The following is an 11,749-nucleotide window of genomic DNA, read 5'->3' as shown; positions in this document are numbered from 1 at the left end:
GACACAGTCCTTGTCCTTAAGGTTCTATCTTTCCTAGAAAAATGCCCTAATGAAGAACTGATGTTCCTAATTTCTTTTACATTATTGAGTGCCTACTGAGTGCCAAGAATTAGGCTGAAAAATTTAGCGCTTTTAATGCTTTCAGTGATCTAGTGAGATAGATACTATGTCATGAGGAAAGTGCGGTCAGTGAGAGGAAGTTCACCCAGTGAATCGCTAGTTAACCCAACTGCTTGACTGTTATTTCATGACTCAAATCCAGAATCTTAGTCTCAAAGGCCTGTGTCCTTAACTATCAACCTAAACTGCCTTTTTGGTAGAGGCTGCTCGTTTTTTCTTATCTGTTCTCAATTAATTTCCACAGTAACAGAACCCCAAGATGTAGCTCGGCACATTGCCATCCAAAATAAAGGGACTTTCCCAGCCTCCTTTGCAGGTAGGCGTACATAGTGCTAAGTTATGGCTAATGGGATATGAGTGGGAGGGAGGTTTATAAATTCTGGGTCATGCCTTAGAAAGTGAGTGGCGTATCCTTCTCCTTGAACTCTTTTGTTGGAGTGAAGCCATCATAGTGGGCCCTCTTGGAACTTGAGATGACAGTAATATTCTTGGGACTGCAGAACAAAAACACAGAAATAAAATAACTTGGGTCCCTGGCGCTGACAGCTCCTCTGGACTGCTTATAGAGACTCAGATGATTAAACGAGTGATGAATAAATTTTAGGTATCAACAGCAGCTCAACACACATCCTGAGTAAAACAACCCTCTATCAGCTCATTGTCTTAAAAGGCTGCAGTTGTTCGTGACCTGTGTCTCTTCTGGATCTCAAGTAAAGTTTTAGAAAGGGTCATTTTGTCCTCAGTGAACTGACCTGATGGGTTCCAAGGGATCCCACCTCCAGGATCCCCATAATAGTAAATCCATTTGTGTGTACAGCAGTTTCCACTGGCCATTTCAAGGGGGGTCAATAAAGTATCGATGTTGTAAGAAGTTGCAACTCTACTATTGAGTCTATTAACCAGGCTGCTGGACCCTCAGTCTCCCCAAATCTCCTCTTTTGTCATTCTCCAAGGTGAAAAGAAAAGTTCTGATGGTATCACATAAATTATAGTTTGGGCTCTTAGGTGCTGGTTATTAACTTTCCACCAATAATATCTTATTTATATGGATAATAGAGTCTGAGATGTCAAGGGATACATTTGAAGGTAAGAGATCCTTTCAATATTGCATATAGTCTGTTGGTTATGTTGTTAAAGCCCATTTTGGGGTTTATTTACTGTTCGCTTTAGTTCTCGAGATACAAGGTACTGAGAACTGTTAATTCATAGTGAGTGTTTAAATGAAATTATTACTTGATTTACATTTAATCAGAATAAAAAAAATAATGGCTAAATATGAGTGCCCAGCATGTGCCAGTCACAATGCCAGATGTTTACATACATTATGTCTTTTAATTCTCAGTATAGCCCCACAAGGGAGGTAATACTATTACTTCATTTTCCAGATAAGAAAATTGGCACAAACTTTCTAGCTGTCATACTACTGGGCTTCTGTCCAATTCCCTATGGACAGAGGGATCTGGCTTAACATTTATGACAATAGCTACTATTTTTATTTTCGTTTAAAGACTTATTTGTTTTAGAGAAAGAGACACCCAGAGAGCACATGTGCATGTGCGTGCAAGTGGGAAGCGGAGCAGAGAGAGGGGGAGAGGGAATCTCAAGCAGACTCTGTGCTAAGCTGGGAGTGGAATGTGGGACTTGATCATACAACCCTGAGACCATGACCTGAGCCAAACTAAGAGTTGGGCACCTAACCAGCTGAGCCACCCACGTGTCCCCAATAGCTACTATTTTTAAAGTGCTCCCCACGCAGGTATGTATTAAGTGCTTTGTACATTTTTAAATTCAATCCTTACAACAACCCTATGAAATAAATCTTAGTACCATAGAGATGAGGGAAATTAGGGCTCATAAAACTCAAATAAGTTGGCCTTGGTCACATAGCTTAGAAGAATCATGGCTGATCTTCACCTTCAAGTCTGTTCGACGTCAAGTCCTAGACTCATTAAGTTCGCCATGCTGCATTGTACTTCTACCGTGACAATGCTTCCAATTACCAGTATGCAATTCCTAATTTCATGGGATATTTTTTTTCAAGGATTTCAAGGATTATTTTTTAATATAAAATGAAATTTGGTAAAGATATTTCTTATATATCATTGTATCTTTTGATTGTTCTATATAAAAGGTCATACTTAGCTAAACATGGGGCGATGTTCAGTATGATCTCATTTGTTTAATAAATCCATTCAGAGTTCAGAAGATGCAAATCAAGCAAGAAAGAGGCAAGAATCCTCGAAAGGGATACATTAGGAGAATCATGTGGAATTCTACAAATGTGATAAACACTTATCAGAAAAATGAAACTGAGACAGATGTGCCCTTAGACTAATTGAGCAAAAGTCCTTGAAAAGCTCAGTGGTAGGCATAACTGGAATAAACAGCTGAAAGAATGAAAAAAAAATACACGAAAGGGACTACTCCAAATGTTTTGTATACAAAATGCTTTGCATCCGTTAAACATTTAGGAGCCATATGATCTAAATGTGAAAATGCCCTCAGCTACATTGATAAAAGGTCCTTGAACAATGCAGAATAAGAAAAAGAAATTTAAAAGAATACAAAAATGGGCTCAAACTGTTAACATCAGTCTTGAAATGCTAGTTGTTATTAAGAATTTAGGCCAATGTGTCATTAAGAAAATTGGCTTCAGGTGACTGAGTCTTCACCCCTCCTGCTTCTCAGTCTCTCAAATTTGTCCCCTTTCCTCAATCCATGTGCCACTATCTGTGTTAAAAATGTTTATTGGTCTTAGAGCAATAGTTGACGTGGCTTCCTTACTGTTTACCTATCTTCCTCATTATAAAAGAACAATTTTTAAAGAAGATTTATTTATCTATTTGAGAGAGAGTGATGCACCTGAGTGTGACTACTTTTTCAGTTATCCTTTTTTTTAAAAAAAAAAAAAGATTTATTTTATTTATTTGTGAGAGAGAACATGCATGCATGCACCAGGGAGGAGGCAGAGGGAGAGGATCTCAAGCAGACTTGTGCTGAGCACAGAGTCTGACATGGGACTGACCCCATGACCCTGAGATCATGACCTGAGCCAAAACCAAGAGTCAGACACTCAACTAACCTGACTGAGCCACCCAGGTGCTTCAAAGAACATTTTTTTTTTTTTTTTAAAGAGTGAGATTGGTAAACTGCTACTCTTCTTAAGCTCTTGTAGTGGTTTCCTATCACATTCACAATAAAATCTGCCTCCTTATCTAAGAAATAGTGAGAGGGACCATAAGGGAAGGAGGGAAACTGAGTGGGAAAAATTAGAGAAGACGACAAGCAATGAGAGACTCCTAACTGTGAAACAAAGGGTTGCAGAAGGGGAGGTGGGTGGGCAGACAGGATAACTGGGTGATGGACACTGAGGAGGGCACATGATGAGATGAGCACTGGGTATTATACTATGCTGGCAAATTGAATTAAAATAAAATAAAATGATTACCAATCACATGTAAAAAAAAAAATCTGCCTCCTTAGCAAAAAAAAAAAAAAAAAAAAAAAAAGCTGGTGATTTGGCTGTTGCCTATTTTCTCTTCTCCTGGCTTGCCTCTTTCCCACATGCAACTTCAACCATAATGAACTTCTATTTCCATTATATGGAAATGGACTTCTATCCATTATAAAGAGATACTGCATACTCCAAGGGGGACCTTAAAATACAACACATCCTGGATAAATTACCATAAATATATATTGTAAAGACATTGCTGGGCTCCAAGGGTTACGAATAAAAAACATGGTTGAAACCTGAACAGTGAATGATTATCCTGACATTATTAGTGGCATCTCTGTTTCATTCTCAAATGTGTTCTAGTTTGGACAATAAACTATATGATTATTTTATTAATAGGCTATAGTACGACCAGCCATTTCATAATCAGAAAAAAAGATCACCAAATTCTCAATTCAAGATCAATGGGTTCTCAGTGCTCTTCACTTTCTGTCTCCAGGCAATCCCACCTTTATATGTTTATTAGAAATGTATTACTAATAAACTTATTACTTCCATTGCTCCACTTCTAGAAACAAATTCTGTATCAGGAAACAATGTCAAAACTCACACTGCCTAAGTGATAATGAGGATTTACTGACTCACACAATAGGAAAATCCAAAAAAACCCAAGTTTGGCTGATGTAGCAAGTTAAAGCTGTTATGAAAACCCAGGAGCTAGTTGGAGGCATAATCAGAAAGGGAAGGGGGAATGGATATTGGATGAACAAGCACATTTGTAACACGTAATACAAGTCTTGGTGTGCCTAGCAAGAAAACCCAGCCAAGTTATTAGAACCTTAAACCTGAGACTTACGGTGGAGGTTACACTAAAGAACTTCTGATTTACACTATTTGGGCCAAGAGAGGAGTTTGGGATACAGGTTGGTGAGTGTAAGTATAGTGTTTGTTTTGTTTCTGGAATCGAACAGGTCTGATTCTTGAACCTGGTTATGAACTTCTTAATTGGTTTTGAAGCGTGGCCAAGATTATTACTTTGTGATCCCCATTTTTCCTTATCTATAACTTGGGGATAATTTCCCTATCTTATTCAGCTTTGTGAGAAATAGATGAGATTATGCATAGAAAGTGCCCAGTATAGTGCGTGGCACAGAGTAGATAAGTTCCCTTTTAGTTTATAGTCACTAAATTGACTCTGAAGTCATCAGCATAATGACTTTTCCTTGGGTCATTTAATCCACCTGCCAAGCTGTGGTTGCTCCTTTGTACCTTGTTATAAAGTAGGAGCAGGTACATTGTGAAATAACTGGGTCTGTTATTCTCAATATCTTTTCTTTGAATAGTGGGAAAAAATCTGATTTCTTGACATTTCTAATGAATATAAATATATTCTAATCTCAATGATAAACTCTGAGCAGTCCCCAAATCTTGTTAACCTGGAGCAATTTTCCTCTCACTCTGGGATGCTTCAGCCATTGTATTTGGCCCAAGAGTCAGTCAATCCTTTCCTTATGTCTCTGGAAACTATAACTGTTTCTCCAAAAACTATTGTGCTCCAGGGGAGCCCATTAGCTCATTTGAATTAAGTTTTCAGACTCTAGGCCAAAAAAAAAACAAAACAAAAAAACAAAAACAAAACTCAAGGTCATAAGGCCGTGGAGCATCAGCAAAATATCTGACTCATTCTTGATTCTTGCTTTCAACACCTGACCCTCACAGTGTTTATGTTCACTTCTATCCCTTTTCCTCAACCTAACATCAGCTGATTGGTCACCTTAGACTTGCAGGACCTAGCAGCATGAAAGATGCTTCAATGAATCCCTTCCAGCAGTCAAGACCATGAATAATTCATTAGCTTGCAGCTCCTCTGTTTGCCCCTGGTGGTCCCACCATGAGTTACAAGTGACTAAGCTCAGGGGAAGCCCTCTCCCCAGGATAATTAGTCTTCCTTCAGCTCCAGTGAATTAGCACTCCTATTTTATTGTACCCTTGGGTTACAGGGGTTATTGAGTTATAACACAAGCAAATTATTGCTGAAGGCCTACAGCAGATTATTCTCAAGTCCCTGCCACTATATGAGTGGGGCTTAATCATCAGGGAAACTTAAGTCTGGCTTTATGATGTTGAGGGATATTTATTATATTTTGATTTTCAAAGATGAAAGTAGATTTATATTTCTTTCTGATCATAAAGATTATAAAGATCAGTGTTTGCATCTCAAACAATATAGAAAGTCATTGTGAAGAAAGCAGCCGTAATTTTAAATCCCAAACCTAGAGACAATCATTGGTAGCATTTTGCTACCGATGTGATCCAGACCTCTTTTTCCCTTTCTCTCTTTCGTTTTACATAAACGGAATGAAATTATAAATGCAATTTAACAATCACTGAGTGTATCTTTTATACATAAATATAGATGTTTCTTATCATTTTTATGTTTAAGTGGCATTGGGTTGCATTTGAATACCAGACTTTATCCAATCCCTTGTTGATGAGCACTCAGTTGTTTCCAAATTGTTCCTATTAGCGATAATACTGCAGTGAATGACCTTAAACACTTTCGCATACATATCAGCTTATCTCCTTAAGAAACATTTCTAAAAGTGGCGTTGCTAGGCGCATCGGAAGGCTTTGATTCATCAGGATAAACTGCTTCTCAAATGGTATCACAATTTACATGTTGACTAATGATACCTGGATGCAGGCCAAAAAATGTGTTTAAAGAAACCCATTGAGGAGATGGGCTTCCAGGTCCTAAACACAAGCAAGCTAGCCTGGGCTCCTGGCAACCTACTCCAAAATCAGCCTTGGAGAATCTATAGAAAGAAGGATCCAAGATAGTAGAATCTAGGAACAAATAAAGCAAAACATAAGAAGCCGTGGCAGACTGAGAGCTATCTCGAATGGTCAGTGTAGGAGGTGGGTGGCCTTGCAAATGGGCTCTGGGAAGACAGAGATGGGAAGAAGTCTTTAGGGGTTCAGTTCTCACTGCTTTCCCCTATTGCCTTAGGGCAAACCAATGCTTAATTCTTCTATTGCTAGGCTGCTAGTGCTGGTGACTGCCTCATTGGAATGAGGGGTTGCTGGAAGGGTGGACTGGCTATTCTTGGGCGTTAACTCTTTCACTCTCCCCAGATCCTAGGGGCATCTATATTACAAACTCTGGATATGCTTTCTCCTTATGTGTTTCTCCCTAAATAAGGGTTTAGGGGTGAAATCTTGGCCAGAGGAGATGTCTGCTGTAGTGGCAGCAAACAGGAGTGGTGGATCCTGTGCCAGGGTTCTCTGTCCTGGGACTTATCATCCCTCTCTCTCCTTAATCTGTGGTAATGACAAAGACAGGGCCTGGTATTTGGACCTTTCTCAATGCACATGAGAACACAAAGCGGCTGTTAATATGAGCCCACAAGCCAAAATAAGCAGACACCAGAGGAATATAATTTCTCTAAAAGAGAGCACTGGGGAGGAGATTTTTCTCCTCTCTTCCCTTCTAGGTTCTTGGCTAGCCTAATAATCTAAATTGTCATAAAACAGATTAACAGTGAGAAAACAAATTTAATTTCTTATGTATGGAAGCCCCACATGGGCAGGAGAGGGTCAAAGATGGTCCAGCAATCGAGGCTAACACACCATCCTGAGCTAAGAAGAAGGGGTAGGGGTTTGGGTCTTCATCTGAGAGGATGACAAGTCGCAGGAAGATGGAGAGAGCAAATATTTGGTGAATGAGTGTTTGCAATGCTAGGCGGAGAACTCTTTCTTATACAAAAAGTTGTCTCTGGTAATAGCTCTCTTCCTGGCATAAGCTCCCTATCTAAATTCTTTTAGGCAGTTAAGGGGGAGGTACAAAGCTCTTCTTGAATCTTTTAGGTCTCCATTGTCTTCAGCTCAAAATAATCCCCATGCCAAAGTGGCGCAATTCGGGGTGGCCTGCACTGAACACAATCGACAAAAAAAAAAAAAAATGGGTTAGCATTTGCCATCTGAAGCAAAAGTATTGGAACAGATGGAAAGAGAATTTAACATAAGTAGGATAAATATACTTAAGGAAGTAAGGGAAGGTACTAACAATCTTCTAAAACAGAACCAAGTGAAAATATTAGATTTGAAAAACAGAATAGTTGAAAAAAGGGAAGTAATCCCTTCCTTTCACAGCAGAACGTGAGTGAGGATATATTCTAAAGAAATTAAGGAGCAAGGACTCGGAACCAGCATAGAGAAGCCAGGCAACACAGAACCAGTAATCCTTTTGTAGCCTCCTTATGCACCTCCAACTAGAGGTATTCTTTTCTCTTTTTAAAAAGATTTTATTTATTTATTTGAGAGAGAGAGAGAGAGAGAGAGAGAGAGAGAGAAAGGCAGAGACACAGGCAGAGGGAGAAGCAGGCATCCCATGGGGAGCCTGATGTGGGACTAGATCCCAGGAGCCCAGGACCATGACCGGAGCCAAAGGCAGATGCTCCACCACTGAGCCACCCAGGCATCCCAACTAGAGGTACTCTTAAGCAAGTCAAATACAGTCTTCACTAAATTTAGTGAGGACATCTCGCTTTTCTTATTCTCTCCCCTCCAGTGAATTTATTATTAATACTGTATAATTTCACCTTAGTTAGATATGCCTTTCAACTTATAATTATTTCATATATATGTTTATTTTCAGTTAACTCATCGGTAAAGAGGGTAACACCTATCTTATCCATCATAGGCATTGTTTGTCTATTCCATCCAGCTGTCCAACGTTTATTTGATGAGTCCTGTCACAAGAGAAGCTGGCAAAGATTTAAAAGATAATGAAACATGATCTCTGCCCTTAAAGAATTATAATCGAGTGATGGAGATAAACACACACATAAATATATCATGATGATGTAGTCAAGGTCACATAGCTGGCTACTGGCAAGGTCAGAACTCAAATAGGGATATTTTGATCATTAAATTCTCTTTCACTAGGGAGTGGTAGATTTTAATGTGTGTTTCATGAAAGATGTATACATTTATGTACTTGCAGTAATGTGTAACTTAGGAGCAAAGCTTAAACATATTTATTGCTTATCTTACCAACGGCAGCTCTTCATGAAGACTCAGAGCCCTGTGTTAGCAGTCTTTCAAAGGTATTCCACTGTAGGAGTTTCAGAACCAATGGAGTGACTTTTGAATTTGAGGAATGGATTCAATGCTCTAAAAAAAAAAAGTGCATGTATAGTAACAATAAATTAAGCCCAAGGCCATACACAATTTAGCTCAAAATCATAATAAACTCTTCTCATCTTGGCAGCTGAATCTCTACGGATGGATGATTGTTACTCTTTGCAAACTGGGAGGGCTTAGTTTTTTTAAAAAATAATTTTTTTGAGAGAGAGAGAGTGAGCAGGGGGAGGGGCAGAGGGAGAGGGAAAGAGAGAATCTTGAGCAGGCTCCACACCCAGCATGGAGCCCAATGTGGGGCTGATCTCAAGACCCTGGGATCATGACTTGAGCTGAAATCAAGAGATGGATGCTTAACTGACTGAGCCACCCAGGTGCCCCTGTGGGGGGCTTACTTCTGATTGAGGAAGATAATTTTCTAGTTTGAAATTGGGGAAAAATGAGGGATTATTGGTCTCTGGTATTTTCTTGTTGGTTTATTTTTGCTTGAATTCCCTAAAGATATTAGCTTCATGAAATATTGCTAGTCCTTTCTTCCAAAACGTCTTCAGCATATCCAAGAACATCTGGAACACATGCCAGGCTCACCTCAATGCCATAGTGAGTTTACCTAGCGTGAGGCACTATATAATACACGTATTTCATAGTAGGTCCAGTTCTTGTTTTTTTCAAGTCTTTCACACATACTCTTCTCAGGCTGGAGTTGTCTTTCTTCCATTAATGACCTCTTTGGCTAGCTCCTCATGTCATCCTTTAGGGCCCACTTGAGATACTACCTCCCACCCCAACATTGCTTTCAGGCTTGATGCTCATTCATTTATTCATGCCTCCTTTTATTTAACATATTTATGGACGTCTCACTTGCTAGATGCCAGGCACTGTTAAGCGCTAAGTGTGAGGCAAAAGTAGAATTGCCTTCTTGGAGCTATTGTGGGGAGTGGGGAGGAGAGTCTTAAGCAAATGATCACACAAGGAAATGTAAAATTGCAACTGTAAATTAGGCACCGTGAGGAGGAGGTGCCTCGTGCTTTGACAATAAATTAGGTCTAACTTAGTCAGACTGGATAGGCAGGACTTCCTTGTGAAGGTGAGACCAGCATCCTGTTTTTCAATTTCATGGCTGTAGTGTTCCCTCCACCCCACAATTCATGTGTTGAAGTCCCAACCCTTAATACCTTATGATGTGACTGTATTTCAGATAAGGTCTTTAAAGGGGTAATTAAGGGAAATTGAGGTCAGATGGGTGGGCTCTAATCCTGTATTATGGGTGTTTTTACAAGAAGAGGAGATTAGGGCACAGACGATGTGCAGAAAGATGACCATGTTGAGGACACAGTGAGAATGCCATCTGTAAGCCAAGGACAGAAGCTTCAGAAGAAGCCAGACCTGTGGATACCTCGATCTTGAACTTTTATCCTCCAGATTTGTGACAAAATGAATTTCTGTTCTATATCTACTCAGTCTGTGATACTTTGTTCTGGCCATCCATACAATGAATTCAGTGTCACTTAGAAGTTTTAATTTTATTTATTTGTTGTTTGACTCGTTTTGTCTGTGCCACCACCCTCCCCCCGCCCCCCCCCCCACCTCCACCCCCACTGGGCCTTGGGAGGATTGCAAATGTTTTCTTCACTGTTGTATTACAGCATACAGCATGGTGCCAAACAATACTTGCTCAATAAATATTTGTTGCACGTTGACAAAAAAACACCGAGTGTATTTAATATTGTTATGGAGAATTCCAGGTTAACATGGGGCTTTGAGAGCCGACTTCTTTCCTCCACCCACATGGAGACTCTGTTCTGCCCGTGAAATCTTGTGATAAGGACTTCCGTTGGTTACGTTGCCTGAATTTCTTGAAACGCAAAAGTTCTCACTTCACACTTTTTCTTGGAAGAGAAACATCTGGATGAATTTCCATGGTGGCGTGATTCATTCCTCCTCCAGTGTTTGCACACAGCGCATTCTGAATTTTCTGATTCAACAAATTCTCTGATTCATCTCCCTTTCTGATGGATCCCAGTGGAAGTGCTGTTTCCTCACTTTTGCCAGCTTCATCCCAGTTAGTGCTGTGGTCTGCTCTACTTGTTTCACTCCCGGGGCGTCCACAAGCCACCTAAGTGTCTCCAGCTGTCACGTTTGCTTTCAGCTCTGTGTTCTCTACTTGAGGGCTCTTTTCATAGAGAAGAAGGAAGAGCATTTCTTTTCCCTGGAGAATACCATGTCTCCTCTCTCTCTGTCTCATTATTTTTTGTATATTTTTTTTATTGGAGTTCAATTTGCCAACATGTAGTATAACACCCAGTGCTCATCCTGTCAAGTGCCCCTCTCAATGCCCATCACCTGATCACCCCGTCCCCCCGCCCACCTCCCTTTCTACTACCCCTTGTTAGTTTCCCAGAGTTAGGAGTCTCTCATGTTTTGTCACCCTCACTGATATTTCCCACTCATTTTCTCTCCTTTCCCCTTTATTCCCTTTCACTATTTCTTATATTCCCCAAATGAATGAGACCATATGATGATTGTCCTTCTCTGATTGACTTATTTCACTCAGCATAATACCCTCCAGGTCCATCCACATTGAAGCAAATGGTGGGCATTTGTCATTTCTAATGGCTGAGGAATATCCCACCGTATACACAGACCACAGCTTCTTTATCCATCATCTGTAGATGGGCACCAAGGCTCCTTCCACAGTGTGGCTATTGTGGACATTGCTGCTATAAACATTGGGGTGCAGGTGTCCTGGCATTTCCCTGCATCTGTATCTTTGGGGTAAATCCCCAGCAGTGCAATTGCTGGGTCGTAGGGCAGCTCTATTTTTAACTCTTTGAGGAACCTCCACACAGTTTTCCAGAGTGGCTGCACCAGTTCACATTCCCACCAACGATGCAGGAAGGTTTCCCTTTCTCCACATCCTCTCCAACATGTATTGCTTCCTGTCTTGTTAATTTTCCCCATTCTCACTGGTGTGAGGTGGGATCTCACTGTGGTTTTGATTTGTATTTCCCTGATGGCCAGTGATGCGGA

Source organism: Canis aureus, chromosome 21, assembly GCF_053574225.1.
Source record: "Canis aureus isolate CA01 chromosome 21, VMU_Caureus_v.1.0, whole genome shotgun sequence".
Taxonomy (NCBI): domain Eukaryota; kingdom Metazoa; phylum Chordata; class Mammalia; order Carnivora; family Canidae; genus Canis; species Canis aureus.
Note: the sequence above shows the minus strand (reverse complement) of the source record.